Source organism: Syngnathus floridae, chromosome 3 (genome assembly GCF_059516105.1).
Source record: "Syngnathus floridae isolate MCC-2025c chromosome 3, RoL_Sflo_1.0, whole genome shotgun sequence".
NCBI classification, from domain to species: domain Eukaryota; kingdom Metazoa; phylum Chordata; class Actinopteri; order Syngnathiformes; family Syngnathidae; genus Syngnathus; species Syngnathus floridae.
The window spans coordinates 10,838,670-10,863,610 of NC_142415.1; the positions used below are offsets into that span (position 1 = coordinate 10,838,670).

Genomic DNA, 24,941 nt, shown 5'->3' on the forward strand with positions numbered 1-24,941 from the left:
CAGTGAGCGTTCGGTGCCAGTGAATTTTAAGTTTCCATGACTCAACGCCACACTGACAGAAGGAGGGGTGGTTCCACTAATGGTTGTGCGAATGCATAATTAACAGACTGGTTGGCACCTGACAGCCTTCGAACCTCAGAGGTCACGGCGTCCTCTCCTTTTCGCCAGGCGCCAATCAGCCACTCTGGATTACCCGAGCACGTCCTTGTCCCAATAGCAGATTGCCCAGAGGACATCAGTCACATTATACCGCCTGGACTGGAGATGAGACTCGCACAAAGCAGCAGGAGCAGCAACAGAGATAGTTAGAGATGGAGTACTGGGGTGATGGCTCCCAATTGATTCTGGAATGTCACTGAGGACACATGGGACACAAAACAAAAGACAACCTTGTCCAAAGATACAAGCTACCGCCCGCAGAGGCATTGCCCTGATGTTATGGATCAGAGAAGAATGATGGATACTTTCTCAATGGCCAATGGTTATGCAAAGCTGGACAGATTCATCTGTCTCCCAAAAAGGATTTGCTGAAGTAATTCTGCTGATAGGTGCATATGTGTTACTTTTAAATGTCAGCTCCTCACAGGTCATTTTAATTGTGTTTCTAGAAATGCCACAGCATGTGTCACCGGATTTAATTTAGCCCGGGCATTCCATGGTATTTTGTTGAGACATGAGGTATATGTTTCCTCATAAATAAATAAAAAGTCAAATATGATATGAACTTTAGTTTGAGCACCCCTCCCTAAACTCAAGTGGCGCCTCTGTCATCACCATCACATTAGTTCTGCTGCGGGAACACTAAAGAGCTCTACGTCAGCAATACCTTCAGTTTGATAGAAGTTCTAAAGCTACTTCAGAGCCTTCACCAAACAAACCATTTGTTCCCACTCATTCTGCACCTCTAAATCTCTGGGCTCCTATTGACCTGGAACCGGGCCTCAGCACAATACTGAAAGACTCCTTTGAGAGGAGCAGTGCAGCAGGCAGCAGTAGGAGGGGTTTGAGTGTGGGGAAGCAGGGTTGGGACACTGCAAGTTGATGGTCCCTTAGCTCCTGATTCACTGCTCCTAGTGATAGGCCCTGGGAGATGAAAGACCCTCGCACTCTGTGAATTCAGCGCCAGACAGGTCCCACAAAACTAGATGTGCGAAGACTAGACCTCCTTTAAGAGCACAGAATGAATGCTTTCAACTGGCCAGCCGTGTTGTCTCTCCTCCGAAAGCTGCTGCTTGACTTTTTTCAAAGAGCTGAATGGAGTGGATAGTTGATATAGTTGGGCTTTCAATTAATGGCTTCATTTGGACGGTTTGGAGCTGGAATGAGATTGCAGGTTCAATATTTTATCATGACACTAACCATCACGTCCAGAGACAGATAGCAATATCAGAAGGCTGAAGTTAGACTCATTGTGTAACAGTGAGCAGTTAGTTTACTGTCACTCCCAGTTGGAATTTACTGTTCTACCAAGTATAGAACAGAGTACATGTTTTTTTGTTTCTTTTAAGCAATGTTGCCTTAAGAATGGCCCCTATTAGCTGATTGTTAACATTGAGTGATTGACTTGCGAAAAGTTAGTACAGAGAGTTGTGTTTTTACAACACTTTAAGCAACAAATAACTGAATACAAATGGTGGAACAACACCTGTAGACAATAATATATTTTATTGCATTATATTTATTATTTATATTTATTTTTATTATATATTATTATTATTATTATTATATTTTATATTTTATTTTATATATTTTGAGGGGAAATTGGAACTGATGATTGGCTTTTCCGTTCATTTCAGTAAGGAAAGATCATTTGAGATAATAGCGTTTGATTTTAACAGCATGGTCCCAGAACGAATTAAACTCAGCACTGCTGGATTTGTGTTTTTGTAGACAGAAGTTACATTCCAGCTCACAATCCAGTTTGGACATTCGACGTTGTTATGAACTGAAGGAAACAAAGTGAAACAACTCAGTGCAGGGACCTCTGTTCTGCCAATTGCGAAGCTGTTTGCTGGGTTGTACCATGCAAAATGTGCTTCATTCATGAATTGTCTCATGTAGACTATTAAGAGTGGATTTATTGTACAACATGCATCAAACAACACCATCTGTAGAGTATCTACACTTGCTCCGTTGCACAAACTGCGTTGATGGCCTGTGCAGGCCATTCTACACTACAAATTGGGAAAACAACACCACAAGGCAGGTTGTGTTTTTATTGTCACTTCTGTTGCGGCCCACAACCCCCTTCTTGACTTGTCTTTGCCAACAGAATTAAAAAATAAAGGAAAATGGACCACACAACCCCCTATGACCTCTCTTGCCTTGTTTTCTTTTGTTCTTTCGCCAAGTCTTCTTTCTTGAACTTTTCTGTGCCTGCTTGTGAGTTTGATAAGATGTCACACTTTTGTTTTTCCACTTAAAAGTGCCTCTAATCCTTTAGAATGAATCCGGTTGGCTGGTCAGTCTGGATCAAGAAGACTCTTTTTGTTCTACTTTGAAGATAGAGATGTGCCCTGGGACTGGCAAGCACTCTATAAGGTTGGTTGAAATTACATAAAATGAAATTTTGAGCTGTTTGCAATAAACACAGTCAAGTAAGACCCAGAGAAAATAATAAAATAAGTTTAAATGTTATAAATTCGTGTAAAACATGCCCAAGTGGAGGTCATGCAGCTTCCCACAACCTGTCACCAAAACAGGAGTCGCCAACCTATTGGTAATTGAGAACTACCTCTTGGGTACGGATTAATGCAATTCATGCACACTTCTGAAATGATAAATTTAATCACATTACCAATAATTATATGTAATGACTAAAAATGAATGTGAAGACACTAAACATATTGAATGATTTCTTAAAACGAAGGTGCAAACAGTATGCAACACTTGATTTCTATGAATCTCTGCAAGTGTTTACTTTTTCAAATTATGAATTCTACAACATTCTAAGAGGACCACAATACCCAACACTGATGAGTTAGAGAGGTTCGAGCAAAGGTCAATAATTAAGAACATACCTCAACATTTTGTAAGGGCTACCAAGTTAAAAAAAATAATGGTAAATTAAATCTTACAACTATGTCAAAAGTTCAAATATCACACAGAATACATCATCAAAGGGTATTGCAAAACTTAATTTAAAAATATCAATTTCCGATTAAACCGTCCCAAAATAGAGATGATGAAATGTAGCGTAAGTACTTTAGAACAAAGTTGCAATAAATTGCACATTAAGATATAAAGTTGATAGCTTGGATTTCATTTAACCATACAGGCAGTTGTTCCGACAACTTTACGAGACAACAAAAGTTTAAGATGATACTTCAAAACTTTTTAAACTTTAATAGCGTAAACAACAGGATGGCAGGTCAAGGAGATTGCAAAGCTTCCTCTGAGTTGCAGCTGTTGATAAAAAGAAAATCCAAAAAGCTGTCATTATTCTCCTCAAGAAAAGTACTTTTTTAGGCAAGAAGCCAGACATGGAATACTTCCCAGTGCATTCTTAAGCAAAAGTTTTAATGGTCTTGATGATAGTGTAGACGACAAGCTTGTTTGTCCACCACATATGGCTCCAGTGAATATACTCGAAGTTGTGTCGAGGGACCGCCAAGCTCTTATTTACTGACCGGTTTGGTGTGTGCAGCGGTAACACAGCTGCCACAGATCACTACACAGCTTTAATTATGTTATCAGTCAACTTCGAGTGTAAATATCCTCGAAAATGTATTGAGCCCGGCGGAAATGTGCACACATCACAAAATCACACTCGCAGCTGCAATGTATCCAGTTCTTCGGACGCCATCAATCACCATCCCTTTTCTGCTGTCAAGTGATATTTTTGTGATCAATATGTCTGAGGAGGTAGCCTGTGCTTGTTATTTACAATGTGCCAGGCCAGAAAAAGAACAAGGAGGTTGATAAAGGATCATATTGATACTGCAGAGAAGAGTTTGAGGACAGATACTGTGGATAGTAAGTAAGGATGAATGGGAAGAAGAGAGATCAGTCATCGGATATAGTGGAAGCTTCTAAAGGATGCTCCAGGCAGAGATGCTCTGTCACTGCTTTAACATTTATCGCAAAGTACAGAGTCACACACGAGCATATTGTGACACACTTTCAGTATGAGGAGCAGTACTGTCAGGGTCAGTTTATCCAGGCTGTGTGTATAAAATATGGAGGAAGGTTGTGTCAGGCAGCCCCCCAAGCAATTGAGCCGGTATCTGGAGGATAAATAAACGTCTTGCACCTCAGAGAGTTCAGATTTGTTTTCAAAGGACGCTCAAACCAACTTCGTTGTTTTGACTCCAAGAACCTCCCTGGGCTCATGCTGCAATAACAACTGGATATTGAGATATCTTTGACTATTTTCACTTCTACTGTGGAGTAGCAAAACAGATGTAAGAGTCTAGGATTGGGGAGGAGTTTTGGCTCCATTCAGAGTTTAGTTTGCATTTTTCGTGAAATACATAGGTGCCTTGAGGTACGAGTGACTGCGTAGCTTAGATTTTTATGTCCATTCGCTTGATACTAACTGCCATAGACTACAAGCTAATCAATAGCAATTATATTGCAGAGCTATAACCCTTTAAGCAAGAGATAATTGAAGACAATTACAAATACTCAGATATATTCTTTATCCTCTGCGGAGAGTGACAAATATTGCGCTGAGGTGCTGACATGTAACAAAAAAACGGTTTAACATTTGTCTTAATTATGTAGTTACACCATATCATTTTGTAAGTACGGTATGTTTCGATATATTGCTATTTCGTCCTCTTTTTAAAAAGACCCCTTACATTTCTTTTTTGCTGGACCAGATTAATCCATTCAATTCAATAGAGTGTCTTGAGTTACAAGCACGACTGTGGGACAAATTAAACACAGATCTCAAGGCAAGACAGTATAAAATACCTTTATGAAGGGAGAATGTTGAAATTCTGAATCTTTTTGCTGCACCCTCTAACATACGCGTTCAGCTCTGTACATGCTTGGCTTCTGACCCTTGTTATTGCTGACTTCCTCACAGTAGAGACTTGATTGAAACTGTACATTTATCTTGCCCTTAATGGTGCGTATATTTGTTCTAGTGGTGAGTTAGTTGATCTGTATCCAGTGCTTGAGTGTCAATGGCCCCGCTGGGGTGACAGAGTAATTACAATGTGTTTGACCCTCCCATCTTGCACTGTGCCACCTAATTGTGGTTGTCATCTCGACTTCCATTTAGCTTCAGATAAGAAACAACTACTTGCAAGTGGGTGCAGCCTTGAGTGCCTTTCCACAAAGGCATATCCTGAAGATAAATGTGTTTACTAATAACTCCATTCAATCCTTTCAGTGCCTGCTGACAGACTTACTGTCATCCACAAGCTCAGAGGTAGGATGTTTTATTGCCATTTTTTGACTGCTAAATACAGCACCATCTCGCAAGTGACGCACAGTGGTTTCAATCCAGTAATGTCCCAGATTTCATCATTAAAATACCTGAATTTGTGTATTTCCTGTTCGAGAAAGGATAAGGCTTTAAATGCCTCAAGCTACTATAAAAACATTCATTGCTAAGGCGGTTGGCATATGCCCTCAAAACAACAAACATGGCTGTTTCTCTTTGTTGTATTTCACGTGTACTTATTAGATGTGCTATTTAATTAATATGTGTGACATGTTTAGTTATAAACAGGGCTTTCATAACATGTTAAATGCAAAGTTAAGATCAATTGCTTTGTTTAATTTAAAAAAAAAACAAATGGAGCTGAGCAAAAATCAACAATAATGAAAATGTATGATATTGGTGCTTGTAGGCCCTTATCAATATAATTAATGATTATGTCAGTGTCAAACAATCAGGAGGATGGGCACTAAGATAAGCGGGTTGAGAGATTTGACATTATGAACCCATTCATGAGTTATTGTGGACTAACAAAATATTCACTTGAGCAGTGTGATTATAGAGAGTGGCTTGTAAAGACTGGAGTCACATAAACCTGAAAAAAGATGGATCTCAACCTTCTACACAAACTTGGCCCTGTATTAGATATGCTTCAACTGTATTTGTCTCACAAAACTGGACATGATTGTCTTTACAAAGGCATATTTCTTGTCTATTACAATGAGATTGTTTGAACATCACTATTTAAAGGAATGCAAGTTGCCAACAGCACACAGGTGTGATGAAAAGTTCCATCGATTTTTTTTTTTTCCGGGGCGGGGCAGTCAATGAACAATGATGTGTTTGCGCCAAACATTATTTATGGAATTATGGCTAAAATGTTTATTCTTGGGTTTCTCAGACCATCATATGTACATTTTTTTCATGCGCAACTCTGAGATTTTGTTATGGTGCAATGAAACCAATCTTTTGGCCATAATTCCAAGTTGAAGTAAACAAATTGCTGCTAATCACCAAAAGATCACCAAATCAACAGTGAAGAATCTTGGAAGGAGTAGGTTTGAGGTTGTTTTATAGCAATCAGTGTTAGCATGAAACCTTTAGGCGTCTGTTCAAAACCAAGAAAAGGCCAGAAAAGGCCTCCAAGAAGAGCCAGAACATGAGTTTGAATGTGATTGGGTAATCCTGAACACAGCCATGTCCCAGTTATAAAATAGTGTGCACACTTTTGCAATCACGTTATTTTAGCGTCTTATTTTGACCCAAACTCTCAAAATGAAGATAAAAAACGAAGTTGCCAGAACTATATAAAGGATCTCTTTTGAGTGGAATTACTTTAAATAAATAATACATATTTTGGGCACTCTAGCTACCTATGTCAAGACTGAGGGACATAGGCTGCCCCGCCCCTCCCTGAAGGACATCTCATCTCATAGAGGAGCTGAGGCAACCACAAGTGATTCAAGCCCCTCGAGCCACCAGCTCTTTGACCTGCTGCCCACTGGCAGGTGCTTCCGATCCATCAGGCCCACAACTAACAGACTCGAAGTGGCTGAATTCTGCAAGCCACTATGGCCATTCAATATTCATGACTCTGCTCCTATTGTACACATGTATGCGCCATGCTGCCATTTACATTGCATAATTTAGTATTGTTTAGTTCACTTTTTATACGATTTATTTTTATAGAATATATTTTAGACTCAAAATGCAAACTTTGAGTTGCATCTGACTCCCTTTTTTTTTTTTTATCTACATCACAGTTGCATGACCCTACATTACCTGTCAGGCCACAAGGATAATTTTTTTGGGCAGGATTCTGTATATTCTTGATATAATACGATAACTTTCAATAATTATTTCATATAATTATTCCAATAATTATTTCATATTGTGTCATTCGCCATCTTTATTCTGTATTATTTATGCCTGTAAGAAAATATTACTTTTGTGTGGTTACCTTTTTGCATGTTATCCTTTGTTTTGGATTATTTTCAGTATAACATTAAAGTGAATATTTACTAACATTTCACATTTTCTGCACTTGTTCAAGCTATTCCTTATGGAAGGATTTAACCTGACCAGCAATTTTTTTGCAAGATTATATCGTGTTAATATATACTGCAGAGAGTTGTGACTGTAAATTGGTGTTCATTTTAAAAATTCTGACATAGAAGGTGAAAGAATCTGAATGTGATTAGATAAAGTGACTTAATAGATGGAGCGACTGAGCGAGTTTGTGTTTTGAGGTGCGGGCAGCAGGTCGACGACTGATTTAAGAAAAAAAAAAAATCACAAAGTTGACTTTACTATCATCACTTTAGCATTGGCTATAACAAATCTTGAGTAGTTTGTGGATTCAATACAAATCCACCTTCAAAAGCAGCAGGGGATCGCCTGTCTTCCAGCTGAGGTCATTGTGGTTAAGTGGTTTGACCACAGCGTGCCGTGGTTTTGTAGTAGTTAGTCAAAGAGGTTAAACAGAGCTTGAGATAAGCAGTGATGTATGGCCGCAAAAGAATATAAAAACAGTTTTTTTGTCATTTGTCTGTTTGCTTCCCATGGCTAAACGTACTTGTTGATGGCTGCCAGAGATGCTGCTGATAAGAAATAATGTTATTTGTGTTATGCTGGAACATTGTAGTGCTTGTGATGATGAAAGGAAATTGACCACTGCATTTGCTCTCAAAATGTATTCTACTTTCCAACTACTTCACTTTGAAATATTAAACTGGAGCGAACAACATGTTTCATTTGGTTCAGGAAGTCCTCCTCTTTGCAAAGTGACAAACAAAAATGTTTGCAGGAAGAATTATGTTTTCTGATGGATCACCATGACCGTTGAGGTCTGGTAAGGAACAGAACACCAGGCTTTAGGGCTGGGAAAACATGGCGGCTTGGATTTTGTTATTATTGGATGGTATGCGACTGCGGTTGTCATGGTTATAGTAATAATTCAGTGTTATGTGAGACATTTAACCTCACGGGAGGAAACAGAATGAAAATGATTAGTGACTCGTGTTAAAAAGTTTGTGTTTTTTTTAAACAAGACTGAGTCAAAAGTGATAATGACTCAATGTAGTAAATATAACACAGAGGTAAACTACACTGCAAATGGGACAGTTCCATCATCAATCCAACATGAAACCAGATGGTAGTTTTACATACTAAATACAGATAACAACAAAAGCTGCATTCGTCACATTTAAAATTTAGCGAGACAGATGATTTGTACAAGTTTCACTAGTGAAATATTTTATTGCATTATGGGATCTGTTTTACACAAAGCTGTACCCATTGATAATATTGATATTGTGTGAAGACTCACCTGAAAAGATTTCATTCATTTGAATCAGAAATTAGGGATATCTTGTATGGAAATTGTTGTTTTTAGCCTACTCGAATCCACTTGAGAATATGTGAGCAAAGACAACGTCTAATAGATCTAAGCAGTGGTGCACCGGAACTTGATCATATTTTGGGTGGGCGCAAACTCAGTGTATACTTTATTTATCTTGTGTGAAACTTCCAGGAGATAGCTCACCTGTTTTCTGGGTCTGATCATGTGACGTTCGCAAGCTGAGCTCTTTGACACGGTGATGTCATTTTCAGTTGACAGCAAGTCAAGCGAAAAGGCAGCCCCCTGTGATGAGATAAAACAGGTTGAGTTTTCTGTTTAATTCATATTCCACAAACACAATATTGCTACTGCTTGGTTTGGTTTCACATACAGATTGCAGAATTTTTCGAACGATCCAGAAAAAATATCCTTTGTTTTGACAGACTGTTTTTAGCATTTCATTTTGAAAAACCATGTGATGAGCCACTTGTACTCCCCAAATGAAGACAAAAAAAACCACACAACTCCAACCAGGTTGTCAAGACGTAAAACAGCATGAAACCCGTCACCTCAAAACAAGTCAACAACAGCTTGTGTTGGTTTTGCTTTGTGGACATGCGACTGTTTTTATGGCTGGTAAGCCGACCCTGAATGTGTGTCCTGTCCATATCCTGAAGGGAAAAGTAGCGGTAGACCACTTGGCCAAACATGAAAGTCCTTTTGCTTGGACACTGGTGGGTTTATTGGTCACAGTTCAGAGGACTCTGTTTGGAAATAGTATACCAGTGTGTGTCCCTGTGTGAAGACTACTTGAGTCATGCAAAGATGGCGGCATGCTTTTGCTTACAAAGATTGTGGAAATGAGACATCAAGAAGATCTGAGGTGAACGAGAGACACTTTGACACTTGCAAATTATGTGTGCCATAATGTCAGCCACAATACGGCCATGTATCTTAATTAGTGTTAGTTTTACCTTTATGGGTAAAAATGCAACTTAAATTTCTATAATGCATTATGATCACAAAAACAAAGTCATCTAATATAAAGAAACATTTCCTTCATAAATGCAACAATTCCACTAAAAATAACCATCTGGATTCAATCAAAGGGAGGAAAAGTAACCCAAATTGTGGCGACTGAACCCACATGCACAAAATGACTCATCCACAACCGGAAAAGGAAGTGGTATGAAGCTAACATGTCATACTTTAGTTAAAGGTGATAGCTGTATTCCAAAACACAAATTTAACCAAACCACACGTGCATTCCTTTGCAAGACATATTGTAGCTCCACCGATGTACAATGTGGCTGCCATTGAATTCCTGGCTGACAAATCTTGGCAAAAGAGAAAGTTTTCAAGATGCCCCACCCCCATCCCACCTCCACTACTACTCAACCACTTCACTGGTGAATACTACATCCTAAGAAAATCAATGGCAGAGACCACAAAGGCAAAAGTGAAGATTTCTTTTACATAGTGCACCTCACTGAATGTCTTTTCTACAAAGATTAAATGTTTTGAAGAACTTTCAGTTGTGTGTGAGGGTGCTTAGTTGGTTTCTTCTTTTCACATGGTAAACACATCACTGTCTCCTTATATTGACTTAATACAGATTTAACTGCAATCCACTGTGTTCTTGAATAAACACACATTCCCTTTTTGTGCACAGAAAAGCTTAAATGCAACTCTATCAAGAAGAAATTCCTGAACAGAGTAGAAATACGGCAATATCGACTTTATTTACTGTACGTGCACTTAACTCTAAGGAGCCACACCCCGCTCTCCTCTTTATGGAGGGCCGTTATAGAGAGATAAGCCAAGAGAGTGGAGAAATACCGTCGTACGTTAACCTTGGACAAGAGGCCACATTTGTTTTTCTTTATGGCAGTGAACTAGATGAGAGAAGGAAGAAGACTGGTGCTCACATACTATGCTCCGGTCTTTCCCTGACAGAAACATAATTGTATGGGCTTAGGGTTCCTTCCCACTCGCTTCCTGCATGCTATAATTAGATGTGTGGTTTCTGGCAGCCTACACTAACTTTAGGAGGCCTTTCTGTCTGTTCACTGATCTGGGGCCAGATTTAGAACTTCCCCTCTGGAGTACGATGAAGTTCTTGAAGGAGAGAGTTCCGATCCAACAATCTATATGTCTCTGGTGGCATTTATCTAGTGCGTGGAACCTGCGAGCTGAGGGGGAGCCCGGGAGACTCCACATCAGCACTTGGCCCACAGTCATTAGGAAGGTAGAAGAGTGGTGAGAGAGCGTGAGTTGGAAAAACACTTAGCAGCCTTGTGGCCTCTGTAACACAGACCTGATCCAGCAGACCTCTTTGACCCTCTCTCCCATAACTCATGCAACTCCCACATACACATGCACGCACACACTCATATAGTCATAAAGAGGGCACAACCGCCAAACCATTTGGCAAAATGTGAGCTGCAGCCGGGCATTCCCATGTATCTAGCGTGCATGTGTGCGCGCGCATGTGAGCAGGGTGGGGTTGAGACTTTTCTATAGAGCAAACGCAAACAGTCCATAAAGAGGCCCTGCCACTCTTCCATTTCAATGTAAATGAGGCTGACTCTGGCTGGGGGTTAAAAAACTCTCAAGGGGCCTAGCGACTACCCCCGCTGGGGTCACACGCACACAAACCGCTACACACAACTACACAAGGCTACGCACAACAATCCAAGGCAGGAGGCCCAGATAAAGAGCTCAGAGAGCCTGTCAGAGTGTCAGCTCCCATTAGGCCAAAGGCGTGTGTGTGTACGTGCATGTGTATGTGCGTGTGTGTGTGTGCATGTAGGCAGGCGTACCATTTTTTCTGAAACATTGCATTCAGTGCACACGCTCTTTTTCTCACACACACATCCTTCCAGAGCCGCCCTGCCTAGCTGACATGCTGTTTGAGACAAGAGAGACACACAAAAGACAAGGGAACCCGGGTGAAAAGACAAACATCTCCTACATTTCCGACATCACACGCAGCGATGGCAAAAAAGAGAGGAAACAAAACACGGTCTAAATGATTCTCGATGGGAAGAGGTTAGGTTACAAAAAAGGGAATCCCGATATGATTAACCTTTCAGGAGAACAAGAAGGAAAACAGTGATGCTTTTTAGGTTTTAATTCCGAACATGACACAGCTAATTTTTCATGGCACTGTAAACTGCAATGTCACACGTTATTAAACATTGGTACCTTGAGAAGAGTGATCCTACTTGCAAGTTTTGTATGGTGGTAGTCAACTCAAATCAACTCACTTTACAATAACAAGCAGTTTGGAAAAGATGCTTTAACCCCTTTAAACATTTACTGTCAAAATAAACAAAATAAAGATAATCAATGACGTGTGTTTTTTAAAAAGCCAGCTTAAAGTTAACACATATTCTAAAATTCCTTTCCAATGCTAATTACACATTTAGCGTCAATAGTCAAGCTTGTAGAAGCAACCAATATTTCAACACAAATGGTGGAGCAACACAGGTAGACAAACAATCCAACAATACTCACACCTCATATATTCTTTATCCTCTGAAAATTTTACAGTAATATTGCATCTTAAGTCAATTAAAGTAATACCTGAAAAAAAAGTCTGTTTTTCCTTTGTGTCTCCGTGACTAAAACGTACTACCTCCTGGTGGTCAAGCCAGGTCCACCAAAAGGAGTGCCACAAGAAAATGAGTTGGAATAAAGATGAATCATGATGCCCAAACCATTTTTTTTATTTTCACTTCAATTATGCTATTACTCTAAGTACAATTTTATAGAATGCTATTTTTCTTCCCTCTTCCGCACCCCCTCATTAACCTCCACAAACTGTGAGCACAACTTGACATGTCGTTGCGATATAAACACAGAACAGAAAGCACCGTACAACCAGAGGAGTGGCACTGACGATTTAGCAAGAAGGGGAGGCCTTCTGAAGAAACACAGAGTAAATAAGGAGGAGAAAAATAGTTTTGAGTTCAACCCAAACACGACTCCCTTGCTCGAGCCCTGACTCAGCTGAGCCAGGTGTGTGTTGCAACCTGAAGCTTTGACATGCTCAGGCAGCAATGCCGGCTTTTATCCTCCTAAGCCAGTTCTGTTCAGTGCAAGATGCACTGTTTTATTTGTCAAAGATGTGACATGAACTAAAAATAACCGTTGGTGCCACACTATCCTGGCACTTTAAAACATGGGAGTGTAGTAGGATAATCCCTTGTTTACTGTTGAAAATAGTTATGTTCAATCACATTAAATAGCTCACTCATGGGAAACATGGCTCAGGATTTGATTCAGCATCTTATCTTCAGACTTAAAACTTGTCCCTATTAGAAAGGTGGAACTCGACTGCAGTCCACTGATATGTTGAGGGACTCATCACTTTCAAAGGAATTGCATGTAAACAAAATGCTCCATTATAAAAAAGTACATTTCTGTGTTGCTGTTGAGGAGTTATAATGATGAGCATCTCAAGCTAAGTACTGTAATATACAAGCAGGTAAATATATATCTATAATAATAAATGCTCATCACTAAGATAAGTTACCTTTGTCATAGCTCGCTTAATGGTAAATCCCTGCTATTGCCATAAACTGTTGGACACACAAGCCAGACGTTTAGAAAATACAAAGCCAAAAGTTCAGACATCAAGATGAGGTTTTCGGTATATGCCGAAATGCAGCTGCAACCAAAACGACATCATCTACGTCTACCTCTGTCTTACAATTCAAAACAAACTGCTCTCAAATAGGTGTGCAGATCACATTTGTATCAGTCTGCTCGTTTCTGTATACCAACGTGGGACATAGTTTCAGGACTTGTGCAAATAAAATCCTCCACGTGTTCTTAAAATTTTCCGAAATCAACCCCTTGCTTCATATTTTATCCCTAGGAGAACAACAAGGCAAAGAGAAGTCTTTGATGCAGAAATAACCTTCAAAAACAGAACACAACAATCCAGACTGGACTGTACTTGTTGGCGAAAGAGCCTATATTAAGACACGCCTCGTAAACAAGTATAAAGCTTTATGTCCATACTGTAAACTGACAGGTGTTTCATCTAAAACACAGCTTCCACATGATTTAGGGGAACTCCAGCGACCCTGGAGCATTCATTCTGTCTTCAGTTGTCTAAGATTACTCACGCAAGTGACACACAGCCTAGCGTCTAATCACTCCTTGTGTTCAAAAGCCTCAAACCACAGCCCAGACCCCCTCAGGCAAGATTCACAAGTATATGGTCAGAATATTGGCATACACACACCCAGGTTACTCATTAGCGTGTTTGTCTCGTACTGTACATGTGTCTTCGTCACCGCGAAGCAGTTTGGCTCCGCATCAGTCACAGCCGTGCATGTACAGGCAGGCTCAGACTGGCAGACGAAACAGAGGAAAGACAAAAAAAAAGAGACACGCAAGAGAAAGCAGCAATTATAGATTTGTTGATGACTTCATGCTCACGTAAGCCAGCAACTTGCACCCGTGTGATGCGATCAGTGGCCCACAAGTCTTTGTGGGAGTGCTCGGAGACAAGTTGAAGAGCCCCTCTTTTGGCAACGCTTGCCAAGATAAAATATGGGTATTTTGAAGCACACACTATTTATTTCTCCAAAACCCTGACCTCAAGATCACATATCCTGAAATAAAAGTTGGCAAGCGTTCTCATAAAATGGACTTCTTCAATTTAAACCGTAGAAAGCTCTGCCAATTTGGAAGCATAACACACCAACTACTGTACAGCATGCCCCGAGGAAAAAACACATCCTGCAGCTAGAATAACCCCCCATCTTATTATTTGGAAACTCTTTGAAATTAAAAGACAATTTTCAAATGTTATAAATCTATTATGAGGCACAACTTGCGACTTTTGGCGACTGTGCATTTCTTGAAAGGCATATTTGGCATTCCCATGTCAAAAATGAGCAAATTATAGCCTTACATCTTGAGACAAATTTGGATGATTAACCCTGCAAACCTCTCGTTGACGGCTGTGCTCACTTTGGGCTCTTTTCGTCCCACGTTAAATTCTCTTGTCACGCACTACCCCGCTGTAAACTCAAGGACCGGCTTCCATTCAGTTCTCTTTGTATCAAGGTCAACGCTACTGCTGCTAGAAAATGCAAAGTCAGCAACATTTAACTTGTTAAGAAACAAGACAGCTCAGGGCATTTGATGCCGGCCTTGGCCTGTTCTTGCCAATAAATTACAAGAATTTTTTTGAGGATCACTGTTGCACTATTTCAATGCAGCCATGGTTTTAACGATTTGGTCTGATGCTGGGGAGGGGACTAGATTGACTAGATTACCTTCCTTAACTACAGGGAAAATACATTAAAAATGCTGGTTTGTTTTCCTTTCTGGATGACTCTAGATTTTGAGCAGAACGGGTTACTACTACCCAATGTTGAGTTTATTATTTTGACCCAGCAGATAAGGTTGAAGATTGGATTTGAGCAGGCAGGAGCTGATCACCATTCTAGGAATTATACCCTGACGTTGAAAATAAATTTCATGCAACATTCCAACCACAGAAAACAGACACACGGCATAGAAACTGTTCCCAACATATCATGTGAGTGATTTTCTGTAGTGAACCCTGACGGGCAAAAGATGTCTTTTTTGAAATTATGAGCCACCTGAAGGCCTAAACATTTTTTTGTTACCGTAGCTTTGACTTATCTACATTGTTTCTGCATTAAAACCCAGAGAAAGTATGTTTTCGCGCAAAAATCTAATGTTTATTTTTAGATAATCCTTATATGTATTTTAACACTTAATGAAGCAATAACAACTCTGTAAACAAACCAGACAAACAGAGGGACAGATGCACTCGAGGCCCGGCAGAGCTGCTTCACATTTACGTACACACGTCGCATGTAAACAACGTAATAAAGCATCTGCAGTTTATTGTTGTGAAATATGAGCAGATTCAGCATGCAAGTAAATTATGAGTTATGAACTTGGTCACAGAGCAAATTAAACTTGTAGGTCAAGGTAGCACTGTACTAACACTGCAACTTTATTAGCCTGTGCGTTAATCACATGGTTCTTCTTCTGACAAATGCTACAACTAAATCAACTGCACATCTGTTGGTTGTCATTCTCAGTGCTCAATAAATGAATTAATTTGTTAGTATGCATATCCGCTAATAAGACTTTGACAGTTTCTGTCTACTGAGCAACCACTGAAGTAATTAGCTGAATTTCAAATAGCATAAAACTTTGGACGAGTACAGAGATATTAAAATAGAAGCAGAGAACTGTGAGGGGGAAAAAAAGCATAATTTCCAAGTGCAAGGCTCATTGGTGTGACTTATCACCTGCTGGTATCTGAGGCTGCAGCTAAATGACCCTACTTATTCCACAATAGCAGCAGGATGGAGACAGAATTAACAGACACACACTTAAACGTGTCTCTTTCAGATGCACACACATATATAAAATACATGATGGCCATAAGTGATTTGTCTTAGTCTGAAACAATGTTTCCAATTTTATCACCTTACTAAACAAAGATGAGGGGGAAATGATACGTGAAGAAGTGATGGAGAGAGTGGATGAGGCATAAACGTGAAGTGCAAGTGAAAAATTCATTAATCTCGAGGAATTGGCACAGAATAGGAGCTCAGCAGGGGGTGAAACTTTAGTTAACATGCAAGATCGCACTTGTCTATAGCCCCAGGTAGGACAGAACCAAAGCGCCGAGCCACTTCAGCACTCCATCCTGCAGGAAAATTGCAGAGAAAGGGTTTTTGGTGGAAGCTATTAATTATCATACAGCTTAATACTTTGCTGGAAAGTCGAGAAAAAAAAAAACTTCAGAAGGCGATGAGAGAATGTTATCAAAGCTAAAGTTTCTCTCTTTGGTCTTTTGGGCAAACATCTCCGAGTGTGTATACTGATGTTATCCATGCAGGTCATAGGTCAAGTCCAACTGTGCTGTTTTGACTCTGAAACCCAGTGTGTTCGCTCTGCTTCCTTTCTTCTAATCCCTACCAGCTGTGTGTGTATGTACACGTGTGTCTGATGCATTAATGTGTGTGTGAAGCTAAACTTAACCTAGAAACAGGAGACCGAGTTGGGTGATGTTGCCCTAACCAGAACGAAAACTACCAACCTGTGGGGCACTTAGAATGTTATTATCTATTCACTGACAGTTAGAGGACATAAATATATTGGAATATTCATATTCAGTGGGGAAACACACACACACACACACACACAAACACACACACACAAAATCAATCCTATTAAAACCATAGCCCTTAATAGAGTTCCGTTAAATTAGCTCTCTGAGCAAAACACAAATGGCCACTTCAAAGTAGAGAGCGCATTGAGAGGCCACACTATTTTCACCAGGATACAATTTAGACTGAATAAAGTCACGCTCCATTTTCAGCAGTCCCGACAACTGTTTTTTTTTTTCTTTTTAAGGTCACCTGATACACTGCCCCCCCCCCCCCCCCTTCCCTTTTTTGGGGAGACACACTTGAAGAGCAGCCTGCGTGGGAGGGGGCTGGTAAATGGACTTGTTTTGGAGGACTATGAGAGGGGTCAGACACCAGGCGTGCACACATGTCCTGCCACAACAGGATTGTCTCCAGTGTGGCGTTGTGTTTGTATGGATGAGTCTGCCTGGTAAATAAAGGTCTTGCTGTCACATATATATCATAATACAGAGATAGTTTGATTTGACCATGAAAATGCATTGGAATGCCATTATTCCAGTTCAGGCCTTAAATAAACAGTATTGTACAAAATCGCATGGTTTTATAAAGTGCAATTACGTTGGGAAAAGCTGAATATCCCAACATGAACCGAGTTGAGTGCCTTTAAATGTGCTGTAAATTAGTTTGTGACATAAGCAACGTGGCCGGTTAGTCTTGTCGAGCATACGTATGTCTGCCTGTGAAATTTGGCATACTTTAGCTGTTTGTCTGGTTCTGCTGTTCAATCAACAGGTGAAAGGGCATCACTGACTATTGCGCTATGTTTTTCCATGCTTCACTCGAGCGTCACTCGAGCTTCACTCGAGCGGTTGGCATGCAACGCAAAAAGGAAAAGAAAAGAATGAACCCTTAAAATCCAAAAAGCTCTTCAATTGGGGCGTCACTGCTGTTTTGTTTTTGTCATTGTCACTGATTTTGACATTGTGTCCCATCAAGCATCCTACAACTATATTATTTGTAATCCACCTCTTGATGCTATTACTTTGTCTGTTGCGACCCAATCCAACTCCACTGAAGCTGTCAGGTATTTTTAAATTCAACATTAATTAATTTTCTCCCTCAGACAGCTTTACAACGGTATATACGCAGACTCCAATGATCATGCATGCTAAAACAAGAATACATGTAATGAATATCCAAAGATAATTTTTCAAACATATGACATCAACCCCCTTGCTTCAAGTCCTTGCTCATTTGAGTCATGTCTCAGTTTTCCGAGATACTTTTCCCTTTCTAAGATGTAGGCTAGCTACTCTGTAGTGTCTCTTCACAAGCGCTTATCTAGACCCCAACCTGACATGAACGTTAAAACGTAAGAAATCTTCCATTCTTAAACTGCACTGCATCCAATCTAATGCCATCTAGTTCTAATCGTTCCCCTTATCTTGTGAGACTGTGTGACACCAAAGCTGCAGCGTAAGCACATTCGAGCTGATCAAAACGTTCAGCTTGAAATCTGGAAAGAATTAACCCTGTGACGTCTGGCTGCAAAACTAGGTGTGCAATGGGTGTAAGAGGGAGAGATTTCCCTGTTGGTGCGTGCTAATTAGGCCAAAGTAAGTAGGGCCTGCTAGAGCTTGTCTGACGGCTGACCTGGAGAGACGGGATTACCTTCTCCAGCTGCTCTCACCCATACTGGCTCTCCAGATGCATCCTTATTAATGGACAGGTGGCACAGGGTGGATCTATCCCTCACTGCAACTGGGCTTCTATGATAATGAATGTGTTTCACAACCGGCTGGACAAACAAAAGAAGTCACAGAAATCCAGCACTGGAAGAAAACTAAACCTATTAAATGCTGGCATACACTTCCTAGCCATAACTTTAGAAACACCTACACTCACCAAAAAGATCCAATAGAAAAGCTGCATTATGTGAAAACAAAAGATACCCTCATGCTGACTCCCAAAAGTATGTTGACAACAGTATTGGCAATTTGGTAGCAGAAAGTTGAACTAAATTTTCACTTGGCCTAGTAAGAGACTAGAAAGCCACCTTCAAAGAAATAAAAAAAAAGACACTTTGATTGGCCAGGATTAAATTTGGCTATGACCACTCCAACAGTGGCTCATCCCTCCCTTTTGCAGATCAGCCGGTTTGTCTGACAAATTACCAGCCCGCCTGTGTGCAGATATGCACCACGCAGTATTTACTATGCCGGTCACAAAATTACAAACTTGAGGCTTATAAAATTGAGCAGATGTACCTGGCCTGTGGCTTTACATGTGGAATAAGCATCGGTCTTATTCCTAAACGCAGTGGGTTAAAAATAGTTAATAAAAAATAATCCCGCAAAAAACTAAAATTGAAAAAACATTTTTGTTAACAGAATAAAATAAAAATCGCCTTTTGTTTAAATTAACTGAAACTACATCTTGTGTTTATAAAACTAACTATAACTACAGTGAAATTATCCTTATGGTTCGTTACGGTCTTTGTCAATATCATATATGAGCTTTCAGAGTTCATTTTTGATGTAGTACAGAAGAGTTGTAATTGACTTGAGTTTATTAAACAAAACTAAATTAAATACTAAAACATCATTCCTAAACTAAATTTAAGCATAATTAGTCAAATAAAATAGCAAAGCTACGGTAAAAGCAAACTGAATTTACAAAGAACCGTCAATACAAATACAAATCTATGATAAGCCTGATCATGTGCCAAGGGATCATGTGTCTGATGCAAGCAGGGATGATGTGGGTGTGTGTAGAAACATTGCTCTGCAGTTGAAAGCATCTGCATGCAGATGAGCAACTGATGTGGGTGTGATAAAGATGGTCCAGTGAATTCCTGCATCCTGGTCTGCCTTTTACGTCCCAGCACTTTGTACTGACATGCATACGTCAGTCATTTCCTCTCTCACTCACACACACACACACACACACACCCTTTCCCCCAGCTAGATTTGCAAGGACACCTGGGCTAACTCTTGAAAACAGTGAATTTTCTTAGGGCTAGAGGCTAAAAATCCCGATATAACAAAGGTAAATTGTGAATTTGACACACCACAAAGCAGCGTGTTAAAAATCCTGCCAAATGCAATTGATAAAAGTTCTATTATATTGAACTTTTGAATCCAACACATTTGCATTTGATTCAGAACTTTAGCATTTTGTTAAGTGCAATACATTTTAATTGAATCATTATCCTTATTACTTTTTCACACTGTGCATAATGTAATAGTGGCTTACCATTTTGCCAAATACGTATAACGTTTAGGAATGAAACGCGATGCATTTTTTTAGGTGGTACTGTTGTAAAACATTTGTACTACGCAAGAATTCCGGTTAGTTAAGGATGATGACAAAATGCATCTCGAAAATGTAGGCTAATCAAACAAGCTGAAGAAAAAATCTCATGAACAAATAAAATAGCGCAAACTACAAAGTCTCCAATATGGGTGTTTACACATTTGTGTTTGTTTTTTTTCTCCACAAAAGTTTGTTGGCCACCCCTGGGGAGCTGAAAAGATGCCATTTGTAGCATTTAATGTGTTTTGCTGACATGAGACATTTGCTGGCCCCAGCTTGTACAAAAGTCCCTGGATAAAAGGCTTTTGCCTTAAATCCCAGATAGCCTCCCAACTCCAAGGAGGACTTAACTGGGGACTGGCAGCCTGCATGGGAGGTGGGATCTTTTTTTTTTTTTTTGTGCCTGAGCTTTTGGACTGGAGCTTGGGGTTGGCGAAGGGGGTAGGTAAATATTTGGGTCAGCAGTAGAGGTATAAGTGTGCTACCCTTGGCAGGCTATGAGACCATTTGGAGTCAGCACGAGGGCTGAGCAGTAACAAATTCCTTCGGATTTGGAATGAGCTGCACTGGCCAGGCTCGCTGTAAAGATTAAATATCATTTAGGAGACAGTACGATTTTTGAGTGTGTGTGCAGTTGCCTGTTGGGGGGGCCCAATGACTGGCACTGTGCAGCTGCCCTCTGACTTTTGTACTTGTGCATGCGTCAAATGCTACGCCCGCTGGTAAGGTCGGAGAATGCAAACGCCGCCACCCTGTGAAACGAGCCCCTACCCACACAGCTGCTCACCATACTGTCACCAGCACACACCGCACCTGTTTGCATGTGTTTTCGTGTCGGCGCATGCCATGTGTGTGCCAGCGCCATGACACACCGGAATAGACCAAACGTGAGAGCGTGTGAACAGAGCAACCTTTGGGCCGGTTCCTTTCCTGGTGACACTTTAACCCCCTATATCCTTCTCCACCCTCGACCAAGTCATATCCTTCCTTCCTGAAAATGTCGACTACTCTGTCAGCTCATTAGCTTCATCTCTTGCAGTGTGACGTGTATAATCTGCTCCAGTCTTAAGCGCTCATTAATGGAGCTACACTGATGGTTTAAGCAGATATATTATGGGATTGATACTGTAATGAGAGGCTCAGGAAAACAGGGAAATTCTTTGTCATTTGAAGTTAGCCCTGTGAATAGGCCCACATTAAAACCCTGTAAAATGAATTTTAATTTGTTTTCATGAAACAATAAGTGGAATTCAGTGGAACCTCAAGTTACGAACTTGATTGGATCTGAGCCCGATTGTAACCTGAACTGTTCATAAATCATAGTAATGTTTCCCATTGAAAGGAATGGAAATTTAATTCATCTGTTATATTTCTTTTATTTATATCTTCTATTTAGATATAAATGGCAGTACGTTGTCAATTGTGAGTGCGTGTACATCAGAAAGGAAGGCCGAAGAGTGGAGAGAGGATTAAAAAAAAAAGTCAAACTGAGCGTTTCCTGTTGGCGTGGACACACACTATAGAGTGCCTCATTGTCACAACGTGACCCAGTCTATTCCAGTCATCGAAAGCTCCAAGTAGTTATATGGATATGTGGTGGATGTGTAAGACCCCTTGATCCAACTACAGCATGCAGTTAGCCACCGAACAATGTCTACATCCCGAAAATCCATCGTTCCTGCTTGTGACTTGCACCTTCTCTTGTGGAGTGAAAAGCCCCTTGTTGACCCAGTGGTTTATACTCCAACCACATGAGGCTTTCAGCAGATATATTTTTGTGACTCAAAAATTAAGGGATATGTAAGTATACATAACAACGAGCTAGACAAGGCAGCCTCCATGTTTCTTTATGGTTTGGTTTGACACGTGCAGTGGACTTGCCCACAGCATTTGAGAAATGGAGTCAATGGCTAGTTATGATTTTAAAGTCTCATTTTCTACACTTGGTGCTTTTTCTCTTCATTCAAGTTAGGAGGGGTTTGTTAACACTCTTGTCTACCTTATGTTATATTAAGGAGAAATATTTATTTTCATTTGACTTGGACTTAAAGTGAATATCAGTTTCAAACCAAGGCCTGAAGTGATCTTAATTGGTGGGAATATTGTTATAATGGGGTCAAGATGGCACTGCATTACGAGCACATCGTTATCCATTTCATGAATAAGATGGGGTAACAGTCAGCTCACATCATGGAGCATATCTGGTTCTTTCTACCATGTGTGCTCGAGGATGGCCAGGCAGATTAAAACATTTAGGCGGCAGATGAAATGGGATCAATAAATAATGAGTTGGAAATGTCATGTGTGTCACTTTATCATCAGCAGTTCACGTTGATGTGGTCGCTTATCGCTGGCCGCAAATTACTCACAGCACTAGCTATGAATAAGATTAGCGTTCTCATTTTCCCAGAGAAAACCCCAATAAATAAAATTACTATACTGCACAATTTATTTTGAACATTTCCATGCATCGCGTTGAGTAAACGTGACAGTCAGCAGAATTGCATCAAAGTAATGTAGATTTTGTCATTTCCTCAAATTCAGTGCGGAAAACATATGACTGAGTAGATTCTCTCCTCCCCTTATCAGCAAAACGGTTTCATTAAAAAAAGGAGACGTGAACAGCAATGTGCGTGAACAGAGCACAGTTCATTTCACAACTAAATATAGTTATATCTCAGCACTATGGCTTGGATGATTATCACATTGGCAGCAAAGAAACGTGTCACCTTTCACTGACCTCTGTTGATGAATATATTTTCATAAACAGGACAAGCAGTCAAATGCACAATCTGCAGGATAAATGTTACTGTGACAGCTTGACAGTCATTCGGTGCAGTTACCCTTTTGCAATGAGATTGTGGACCATTTTCAATGTGTCCTTTACTGTGACGCTCGCAAGAAGTTTGTCAAATAGAAACTAGACACTGTTTCATTTGACGTTATTATGAGCTTCACTCAGCCACGTCTCTGCCAGGCTATGCGTAGGTCCACTTTCAATTTCCTAATGATTATCATAAGCATTGTGTCTCAGCATTGTTAGCCTTTATTGCCTAACGTTGGCATGTAAACATTTTATTTCATTACAATTGCTCCATTAGCATCATTATCTTTATTCACCGATTGACCAGAAGAAAGCACAGTGGAGAAAGTGTCTCATTGTGCTATTTAAACAAACTGCTTGGGGGTTCCAGTAATCCAGAAGGCTGAGCTTCAGAAATCAGTGGCCAGATTTTTGACATGGGTGGCCTCTGCGGGTTTGACCGTGTTGGGGATTTAGAGAAAAGCTTTGCATGTAGACTGGAGGACCAGAGGAGCCTCTCAACAGGACAGCGCAGTCAGGTGACAAATGGTGCCTGAGGCCAGCCAAGTGCCAGAAATGGCCTCTTAATCAATCAGAGGTCACTCGGGAGGCTCGGTCCAGACTTCTCCCACCCTGGGAGTCAGCCATCTGATGGAACACTCATTGCCAAAGCATGTTGCACAATCTTTTCTTCGAGTTGCTGTACCACTGCTCCTGCAATTGTCATTAGGCCCATGTCCACTACATGGTACCGACTATGACTTGGAATGGAAACTAACCTCGGGTATGCAGATGAGATGGGGTGACTCTTTCACCCCAATCAACTGATTGCAAGGCTGTGGTGGAAAAAGTGAAACAACAAAAGAACCTGTTCTTTTGATATCCTTTGAAAGATTTGAAAATGGAAGTGCATCCATCCTAAATAAATCTTACCGCATGGTGGAAATGGTTGTTGGTTTTTATGGTTTTCCATACAATATTAATCAGAAGGACAACACATTGTACCTACCACTTGTAACAAATGAACAAAATTATGTCCTGGCATGCATACAACAGTGCTTTCAGTCAGATTTATTGTTAGGTCAATATTATACTGATTCATTTACAATGTATACGCTTCAGTGGAACCTCAATGTATTGGACTAATTCATTCATTCATTGATCTTCCAAACTGCTTTATCCTCACGAGGGTCATGGGCATGCAGGAAACTATCCCAGCCGTCAGTGTCGGGGTACACCCTGAACTGGTCGCCAGCCAATCGCAGGGCACACAAAGACAAACAAGCATTCACACTTACACCTACGAACAAGTTGGAGTGGTCAATCGGCCTACCATGCATGTTTCTTGGGGAGAACATGCAATCAAAGCCTGCAACTCTGAACTGTGAAGTAGGTGTACTAACAAAAAATCTTGGAACTGTATGAAATGTTTTCAACTTGATACAACTTCATCTCACTGGTGCTTGGGGGAGAGGGGGATAATGGGATGCAGCTGGTCATTCAAACGGCAACTTTCGTGCGCTTTCTTTTTTCACCTCCATTACAATTACTGTAGATTCAATAGAAAAGGCCTTGACAAAAACCCCAGCTGTACATTGTACCAAAAATAGCATGTTCGAGAGACGTGTACAAGTACTACAAGATGACAACTTGCTCCAGCAAACAACAGGCATGGATACGCTGACACGCTCTTTTTGAACAGCGTGTAAATGGCGATGCTAATATAACATTCAGCCCATGCTCGCATGGCTGCCACATATGTCCAATCATTGTCAAGTCACCCCAGCCAACATGGCCGTCACATAGACACGTTTGCTCTTGTCTACTGAATATCAATGACAAAAGCAGCATACACCGGAAAGGTGTGTCCCTGTCTCTGTCGGTTGTTTGTGCCACAGTGCCAGTTACTTGTGCAAAGGCCAAATGAGG

General features: G+C 40.4%; 1 long non-coding RNA gene across 5 annotated transcripts in view; it reads right to left on the reverse strand.

The window, feature by feature from the left end:
• The window catches only part of LOC148400486 (uncharacterized), a 205,558-nt gene that overhangs the window by 131,400 nt on the left and 49,217 nt on the right, over positions 1-24,941 (reverse strand). For all 5 annotated transcript variants that reach the window (XR_015857519.1, XR_015857518.1, XR_015857522.1 and 2 more), the window contains exon 2: positions 8,937-9,035. This is a non-coding gene — a long non-coding RNA (uncharacterized LOC148400486). The remainder of the gene's footprint in view (positions 1-8,936; positions 9,036-24,941) is intronic.